This window comes from Lineus longissimus, chromosome 16, assembly GCF_910592395.1.
Source record: "Lineus longissimus chromosome 16, tnLinLong1.2, whole genome shotgun sequence".
Taxonomy (NCBI): domain Eukaryota; kingdom Metazoa; phylum Nemertea; class Pilidiophora; order Heteronemertea; family Lineidae; genus Lineus; species Lineus longissimus.
Window position 1 is genome coordinate 16,031,194 of NC_088323.1, and position 9,968 is coordinate 16,041,161.

The 9,968-nt window shown below is 42.6% G+C and overlaps 1 protein-coding gene across 1 annotated transcript in view; it reads left to right on the plus strand.

The window, feature by feature from the left end:
* LOC135500242 (26S proteasome non-ATPase regulatory subunit 11-like) overlaps positions 1-9,272 on the plus strand; it is a 52,007-nt gene extending 42,735 nt beyond the window's left edge. Inside the window, exon 13 of the mRNA XM_064791562.1 lies at positions 8,854-9,272. The gene's annotated coding sequence lies outside the window, so the exon portion shown is untranslated. The remainder of the gene's footprint in view (positions 1-8,853) is intronic.
* The last annotated feature ends 696 nt before the right edge of the window (positions 9,273-9,968 follow it).

Sequence of the window (9,968 nt, forward strand, 5' to 3'; positions counted from 1 at the left end):
AAAACAAGGTGCTTTCTCGGGGTTCGGCAGAGTTTCAAAAAGCCGTAAGCGAATTTCGTACAAGCAATTCGAATGCCTTTCCACGCCTCGGTCTGTGTGCATCAAAACAATTGAAATCGTCAAGTCATACGCGCGAGTTTTTGAATGGAAACCGTTTCCTTGCCCGGCCAATTGCCCGCATGTTCATCAGGCGGAATCTGGCTAATATATTTGCTTAGGACTTTGAAACAGGAAATGTGGCGATACATTTATTTTTACGCAAAGAAAATTTAACAAGAAGTCCGTGATAAAGTACACTATACTGCTTTGTACTTCGCCGTTCGTAGCTTGATCTTCGTAGGATTTGCTAAACCTGCCTATGTCAAATATCCCGAATCTCTCTGATGCATGGAAATGACCTTGACCTTGTTCGACTTCATATATTATCAATGACTGGCTTAGCATTGTCTCATCCTCCAATGAGTGCCATTTACCAAAGATTGCGCTGCTCAACCAGCGGGAACCAACGGGATTACCACGGCTGAGCGCCCTGGCCAATTCCAAGATTAGCTTGGGGGCTTCGGTCGAACGCTGATGGTCGGAAAGCCTTGCGGGACCCGCTGACGTATCCTCGGATATTCCTAACGAATCCGCGGCCCATCTTCAACTTGTTTGCATCAATGAATCAAGACTTTTGTGACGCTTGTTATTCATTGCTTGTGCGTTGTTTCATTTGTTCCTGTTGTATTTAGTGGTTTCTTGTTATGGTAAATTCAAGCAGTGTGCGAGGGGACGCCAAGGGCTTTGACGGATTCGTAGACTGACCACGAGGGATGCCTATTGACAAGGTCAACATACATTATTTAATTCCATTTCCTCTCAGATACCCCCTGATAGTGTACAAGAACGATTGATATTTTCAACTAGATGCCGATTAACTGAATATTCTAGTGTACGACTCGTTTTTGCCTTCCATAATTGACCAATACTTCGCTAATTAGACATCTTAAGGATCAACAGAGTAAATAAGGACATTATATATAGCGCTGATTGGGTTGATCACTTGGGTTCCTTTGAAAGATTTCTTAAAAGTAAAGGTTTTTTGCAGCTTTTAAAAACTTTTAATGATTTCTCGCCCAACACAAATATGCATCAAATAAAATGGCAAAACTTCATCAAATAATCAGCGAGGACATTCGACTCCCGAGGCCCGCAATCACCCCACAGAGGTTTTTCAACCTGTAAAACCTTAATAAGCGATTTTTCACAATTTCAAAACCATTTGGTCTTTTTCATTTTGCCAAAAAAACTCTTCGGGGTTAATATTTGACGTGGCCGAAAGACCTTCAATCGATGTTCAAAGAGTGCACGTATAGGCTCGAGGAAAAGAGTGACGACGGATGATAGATACAATCGGTATATAACAGTCCTTGACACCATATTACAGCCCAAACTTAACATTTTTGTCGTAGCGAAAGTAAATGAAAATAAGTGAATAAAGCCTTCACATTATTTGCAATGTGGAGCTGTCGGTGCATGCCTTCTCTATCCAGTCTCATCTCTGCCGCTACAGATAAAGACTGGCCAAGTGTTGAAAAAAAAAACATCAAAAACTATCGGAGATGTTAAGAAGAATCAAAACTTACTAAAACTTGAAAATACCAACTGATAAAAATAGTCTAAACGCTATTACCGAAAGTCTTATCAACTGGGAAAATCACTGAATCCATGAAATGCATATCAATACTTTTATTCGAGTCCAGATCTAGATTACTTTGTCAATATGTTCATCCTTGAAGAATTCTGGTTGAATATAGTTGGAGAGAATCATGTGTCTGTCATGGTTAAATGGGCCTCAGTCATTTGTAAAAGTGTCAGTCATCGCTGAGACATATTCGTTGCCCTTCAAAATGTCAAACTGTGACGAAGGACAAGCTTGCGACAGACGGAGAAAATAGGCAGGTTTAGCAATCAGTACGAGCTACGAAGTACGAAAGTCGCATGGTCTGTGGTGGTGTCATCAAGTCCTTTGTAATTCAAGCGACACTTGTGGATAATCTTTTATACTTATAATATCAGGAGGAATCGGGAAATTAATACATTTTGCATACATTTGCAATCGTACGCCGCCGTTTGCAGCTCTTCATAAGGCTAACGAAATTTGCCCAATGCTTATTGTTGACACAAATCAGGTTGCAGATCAGGCCCTGCGGTTCAGGCCAACCCAACGAAGCTATTTTGTTGGATCGGTGGTATCAATATTTGGCCTGATATCCCATGATCGAGACCGCAGAACAATGGGAATTTAGGCCTAGGTGCGAGCGGGCTTTGTTTAAATAAAATACAATATACAGCGTAATCGGCGAGGCCTGAAATCCTTCAACAGCGAGGTGAGGGCAAGGTAAACAAAATGGTAGAGGACAATAACGTATCGAAAGCGCATATTTAGAACAGATCACATTCAGATCCAGTGTGACAGCGGATATAGTCCCCCTGGAGTCATAGTCCGGTAGCATTGTATTTGATCAATTAAGCAGCATGATCTATTGTACCGCTAACCCTAACCAAAACATTTAGCAATGCGGGCTATTGTTACACGGACTATCAGCCCTAGGACTAGCCCTAGGACTACTATCCCTTGCACACCGGTCTAGATATATCGGGTCAAAATGTAAAGTGTAAACACAACTATATCAGCTCTGACGATCAGCCAATAGTTATTCTGCGAATCTTTTCATGAAGCCAAGAAACCGAAAACATACAATGACTATATCTGAAATCGTTCATCTTGTTGACACGACGCAGGTCTTCACCGTCAAGACGTTTCTCGGCGGCGATAAGGGGAGTTAGCTTAATGAAGCGAGTGGGGAACGCATTGTCCTACAACTGATTTTATCTGCTAGACATTCCGTGACTCGCATTGGTATTTTGTTACTGGCATATTGTGCATGGGTTGCGATAAATGAATGTATCTCTGGCATCTTACATCAGACGGAGACATGTTGAAGAATATTCATGTACTGAGAGTTCAATCATCGCGGCAATATAAAAATAATGTTCGAGAAAGATGAATGAGACTTATAGTCCGCTTCGTATACGAAAAATGTCACTGTCCTCACAGGGCGCTCAGCGAAAACTGCCGGGCCGATTTTTTCAAATTTTTTTATTCAATCTATTTTTGCACCCAACACATTATCAAGATTTGCAAATCAAGTAAAAATCTTCATTGGAGCCCTTTGGCGACTTCGGGTATATGCTAACAAGGCCAACATTACTGATGTGGCATGTCAACTTTGTAATAATCAAACGCCTGGATATTTTCCATTGAAGCTGGTGCTCGTTGCTTTAATCTAAGGTGACCTGGTCATCGTGGATGACTGTAGATGATGAAACGAGGCGGGTGTCTGACCATATAAACAAGGATCGCATCCCTCAGGTGGAATGTCAACAATTCTAACGATTAAACTCGTGCGCATTTTATCTTTCATGTCTCGGTGTGTTCCCGGTGCATTCATCTAAAAGACGACCTAGTCATCGACCTACGAGATGGAGCAATTGGATGTCTGTAGGTGATAAATTGAAGCGTGATGTCTGACAATGTTTACGAGGCTAGCATCTCTGCGGCGACATGCCAGCATATCTAACGATTAAAGCCGTGCCCCTGTTCTGTTTCTGCTCCTGGTTCCTGGGGCTTTTTCATCTCAAAGATGAACGAGTCATCGACTTGGCAACTGGGACAATCACATTTCTGCAGGTGATACAGTGAGGAGGCCTGACAATTTATACGAGGCTGGCATCTCTGAGGCGACATGTCACATCTAACGGTCAACCTCCAGCCCATGTTCCCTTTCTGCTGTTGGGTCCCAGTGCTATCATCTCAAAGATGACCGAGTCATCGACTTGAGAACTAGTGCAATTGGATGTCTGGAGTGGATGAAATGAGGTATGATGTTTGTCCGTGTAAACAAAAGTTGGGCTGTCTGGGGCGGGGTTAATTGCTGCAGACATGTGCTATGATTTTCAGCTATCGATATCGTACGAAGAGGCGATCTATAGGCCAGATGAAACAGGTCGATGTACCTGCCATTTGGGCAAAATGCAGTAAAACTTCCATATCGGCCTACACCCATCTTTCCAGGATGCAAACTACCTGCCGTGACTGATCAGCGCATTCACCGCTTTCGAATTCCGCGGATGAGCACAATTGAAGTAACCGCTGCTGTCACAATTCGCGGGTGAGCACAATCATTGTAATAGCCTCACTGCGAATTCACGGGCTGCACGACTAATGTAACAGCCTTTCTGCATTAATTTCTCTTTCTCGAGATGGGAATTGACAAGCCGGGTAATTGCCTTTATCGATGATTGCTTTCTTTCACCCAACATCGTCTCACCCGGCCGCAAATTTTAATTAAACTTTTCCTGCCGACGATCATAAAAAACTAAAGAGAAAGGGTTCAAAGGTTGTTGCTGCTGTTGTTATTGTTATTGCTCAAGGTAAACAAGGGCAAACTATTTCTACATGTGCCGTTAAGGTCGCACGACGTCATATAAAACTGAAGACAATGGTTTCGACGTCGTTGACGGTTATTGTTGCTACTGTTGTGGTTGTTGTTGCAGGTAAACCAGGGCAGAACTACTTTCTACCTATGTTCTCGAGCACCCACGTCTTATATGACTACTAGTGACATATGCTTGGTGAAGGACTGGCGTTAGGAATTGAAAGGCACTGCATATTTTCCTTATTAACATTACGTTTTCTTGTCCCTGACCTCGCAGTTTAAAGATTTAAGGCCTAGCCCTATACATGGTCTGTTGTCTTTACACAAAGCCCGCTCGCACTCAGGCCTAAATTCCCATCGAAGCTAAAAGAATTCAGGCCTATCCCGATACACGGTCTGTTGTCTTCAAACAAAGCCCGCTCGCACCTTAATTCCAATTGTTCTACTGTCTTATCAACGGGCTATCAGGGCAAATATTGATAACATCGGGCCCCTCGTAACAGCTTTATGGGTTCGATAAGCCAAAACTGGCCAGGGGGAAATAATTACATACTGACTGGTTCATTTTCAATGCATTAATAGCCTTTCCCTCACAATCCCATCGAAATCGCATTCTAAAAACCTAACTTTAGCCAAAGAAAAAAAAACAAGTTAAACTGGCTTAACGAAACAGTAGGGTATCAACTAGCTTTGGAAACTAATCCAACAAAAAAACATTTCATCAATTTCAACTAACACCCAATGTTGGTTTAAAATCTGTTTAATACCCTTGCCATAATACCATTCACATCCTTTAACTAACTGATAGGGCGAACGAATGGATTCAATCACAGCGCGAAATGTCATTTCTTGCAAAATCACGCATCCAATTCAAAAATGAACAACGTGCAGTGAATCGCCTTTTTAATTTCCTAATTCAGATTTTCCAATTTAAATTGTTTTTATGATGTCATTTAGATCACGTAGATTGTCATTCAGTCAATCTCAGATTCGATTTTTTACTTTTTGTTGAAGCGATGTTCATGACCTTTAGCTCATTTTCTCGATTATGTACTTTCTTTATTGATTATTTACGATATATTTGATGACGTCACTGTACGAACGCTGCGCGTGCACATTGGCAGAGATGTCAACTTTATAGTGTTCGTTGAACGATGCGCAATTAGCCTCCCGTGAGATTTCTCTCCAAGTATAATGATGCTTAACTCATAGTACCAAGTCGTCTGAAGGTGGGTTCGGCCGGTGTAGAAGTTTAAAATGTCCTAGGATAAAATGTCCGGAAACAAAGGATTCTATTATGCGCTGAGCTATTGACAGCCATGGCCTCTATAGAACCATATGCCATAATCTGTTAGAATACAATAGGCCCGGACACTTTTTCCAGGGGGGACACTTTCTACTTTTACACCGGTGGAAACGTTACCTGCACCAGGCCGTGAGCATGCTAAAATGACGAATAATGCGTTTTCCTACTCTCCAAGTGTTGATAAAATGGAAACAACGGCGAAAACTTTCAGAATGATAGTTAACTATTGAAATAGGAGAACAAACTAATCGAAGGGAAAAGCCGCCTGGAGCTTTATATAAGATTATGAAGCCAATGTTACCACAATGTCGACTTTATGGCCGGAGGGGAGATGGAGAAAGATGAAATTAGATCTTCTTTTGTAATCTCTTAGTATTTCGAGATGGTCCCTATACTGTTTCTGTGACCAAACATCCTAACAGTAAACCCAAATCTACAAAAAAACTCCACAAAATACCTAAGAGACCACGACGTATCCTTAACAGCTTTACAGTGACAGCCAATGAAATAAAGCCTAACAAACGAGACTCGAACGGAAGCCAGGGGGAGTTTGTCAGTGTTACTGTGTCAAAATGGCGATTACTGAGGCAGGGCACTTCCGCTTTCTTCAAAGGTTAATGACGGAGCGACGTGAGTCTTGTTCGAATTTGATTGGATTAGCTGACCCTCTCGTTGCTCCGTGATTTCGCGCACGTGACCGCAGTTAGCAACAAGCGATTGGAGATTTTAAGGTCACGGTGGCACCCATGGGTTCAGTCAAACCATTTAAAGGAAGCTACCAAAGCCCACTACCTCGAGACAAAGTTCAGGATGATGAACGCGCGCTCTCCGGAGCCAAATTCATCACACACCCGGTCTTTCTCGTCTCGCCCAGCCAGACCAGAGCGAAGCTGATTACTGGCTCTCCCTACGGACTCGGCAAACACGGCACGGTGTCATCTCGCCAAGTCGGGATACGCCTTACTAGCGTCTGATATGGTGTTGTACTTATAGCAAGGAGGAATGCGGAACTCCGTCAATGCGGAGTTCTTGAGCTTTCGAAATCATATCATATTTGAATATTGATGTGTGGTCATTCGTATTCAACTTGTTTTGACACAGAAATTAAAGAGCTGTATATAATCGCAGCTAATGAAGAGCTTCTATCTACTTAATAATTTACCTGCCGTTGGTGCCGGCTACGGTTATTGTGCCGGCCGGACAAGCCGAGGGTGCTTGGAACTGCTGCTGGTCACCGGCAGTTGGTTGTATCGTTAACTGCAGCGTGCGCGCTTCGTATCCTCCTCGGGAGTGACCTACGTCCATTCTCCCGCGCAGAGCAGTGTCATCTCGCGAAGTCAGGACACGTCCCACTGGTTTTTGACTCTGCAGACATATTGTGCCCGAATGTTGGATGAGCCTGTCTGACACAATCTGCGTAACTCTGATTGATGGCCGCAGCGTGAACACGATGGGCGAGATTAGAGGCTGGAGTGCATGCCAATCGCCTCAGTAGACCGGGAAGAGGTCCGGAGGAATGCTGGCTAAGCGCCCCGCAAACGAATTACCGCCTCCATCATAACGTAGCATCAGCGACAGACATCGTTTGAAATTTATACGCCCATTAATATAAGGAAAGAAGACATCATATAAGACAGGTAGCTTCCCTGGATAATTTATCCTCGCCATATCAGTTTTAATTGTCGGATAAACTGTGCACTGTTCGATATGAGATGAACTGTGCATTGGTAGCAATGTCACATATTGTGCGTCGGTTGCGCATATGCAGTTTATCATTGTTTTCAAAGCCTCATCTTCGCCGAGACAGTTTTGGTGTCGCAGCCATAATCGAAACACACCAACTAAACACTGAAATGTATACCTGACAAATTTTACCTGCTTCCATATTTGGTATCAACCCAAGTAGCTATAGTTTGATCTAAAACCGCTACCTCCAAAACGAGGGGCAATGTACATTGTATGATGCATTGAAAACAGTACTACACTACAAAATGTTTTAGATTGAATTATGGTTGCTGAAAGAACATGTTTAAACGCGTGTATCATTTTCGCTGCCTGCAGGTAAGGCGTCTATAACATACCAATTTTTATAATGGCTGCATATTCCTTAAACGTGATTTGAACGGAATAAAACCCCGGACGATTAACAGAGAACCTGAATGAAGGCGAAAATAGCAGGGCTCCACTGCCGCCAACCAAAACGAACATTCAATATAAAATTGACCGAATACTTAGGTGTTTTGAGTCTTTCTTCACCGGTGAACATCAAAGGATTGCATGATGTGTCAAGGGGAACGAGTGGTTGCTGGTGGGCCCAGGGGGTCCCAGGGGCTATACACAGAACGAGAATTAAGAGGAACTAAATTGGGGAGGCGCGGGGATGACGTACATGCCGTGTTTGATAGCGCTTCAAAGGATGTTTTGGCCACGCTTACCTGTGCTGTCGATTTTAGTCACGAAAAGCAAACGTCACGAGAAGTTTATGCTTTTCTCAATCTCCTGTTTGTCAAAGAAAGTGTTTAAAATGTAGAGTGGAGTTAAATTAAGGGGTAAGTCGAGACTATATAAAGGGTATCAACGGACGCAGAATGTGTTTGGCGTGATAAAGATTTGCTGAAGCAATAGATCATTTGGAGATTGAACATTACGAATAGTTAGCTGTTCTGCCGAGTTCTGATTTCATTTTACAATGTATTACATTATTTGACCCCTAACCTCCAAATATAAAAAAATTGGCTAATCACAATACGCGGTCTATTTTCTTTAAACAAAGCCCGCTCGCACCTCGACCTAAAATCCCATCGCAGCTAAAACAATTCAGGCCTAGCCAAATACACGGTCTATTGTCTTTAAACAAAGCCCGCTCGCACCTAGGCCTAAATTCCTATTTTTCTACTGTCTTATCAAAGGGTTCTCAGGGCGAATCTTGATAACATAGACCCAGCGTAAAAAGCTTTCGTAGGGAGTCGATAATTCTAAATCGGCAACGGTAAATAAAGGTAATGAATTTCTCACAATTATTGTTTCAACATAAGATTGAAGTTATGTCTTTTTATCTATCAACAGGCTAAAGGTGGTTTTCGTGATATTCCCGAATGTTGCCGAGAATAAAGGCCAGGGTGACGTCAAATACCCTCGATTGGGACATCTCCACAGAAACCTACTGACCTTTCGGATGAAAAATTGTATCTTGCCAACTGATACGTCACAAGCCAGCACACCAGTAAGCACCTCAGCGATAAAGCTAATGCGTTAATAGCATTATCGGACAATTTCCTCTGCCTTGTTAGCAGCGATGTCCCGATTAACTGAGCATGTATGTTCGAATTACCGTCTCCACAGTCACTTCCTTGAATCCATTATGGCCACTATAACAGAAGCATTGAAGGAGACTCGAAAACGACTGGAACCATTAATGAGGAAGTCAGAGGGTGCACTGCATTCCTTCGAGGTATATGTCAATTTGTGATTCTATCGAATTATAGTGCGAATGACGGGGGCGAAATTAACCAAGCATCGTATAGAAATGCGTGTGTTTAACATGAATATACTATTTTTCATCCAATTCGCCGCCCTATATTACATTGTTTTGAGGGACAGCTAGGGTTGATAATAAAATTATCTTCCCATTGGTGTAAAAGTTCAAGCAACCTCAATATGTTGCAATAATTTACTTTCCCCTTCACAAACATTTCTCTAAACCGTCACCTTATCTCGCCAGTCCCTGTCGCCTTCTCCTGAGCAGTGACGGCCTACATTACCCCCAAACACCAAAACCAGTAAATCGCCCAACTTTGTCATTTCTTCCATATCTTACAGGAGTCCGTCTCTCCCCCAATGTTCCAGAGTTCTAATTATAATCCGGTTTCTCTCGCTGACAAATGAGGTCCCAGATTAGAGTCAATATTTGTGAAACTGATTCATATTCTCCGATAGCGAAGTTGATTGTTTCAGAAACCTCACTTTGGAGAGTTTCTTCGAGCGCAATTGGTTTGACCTTCACGATTTCCATGAGGTCAAAGGTCAGGAGTTTCGTCGTTGATACGTCATTTGATGACGTACTTCCATCTATAATAATTATCATTCTACGCTGACAGGGGGGTTCATCTTGGAGATGGTTACAAAGTTGTCCTGAGGTCGTTCAATCAAGACCGCTCGGTTAGATCGAAAATGCATACGAA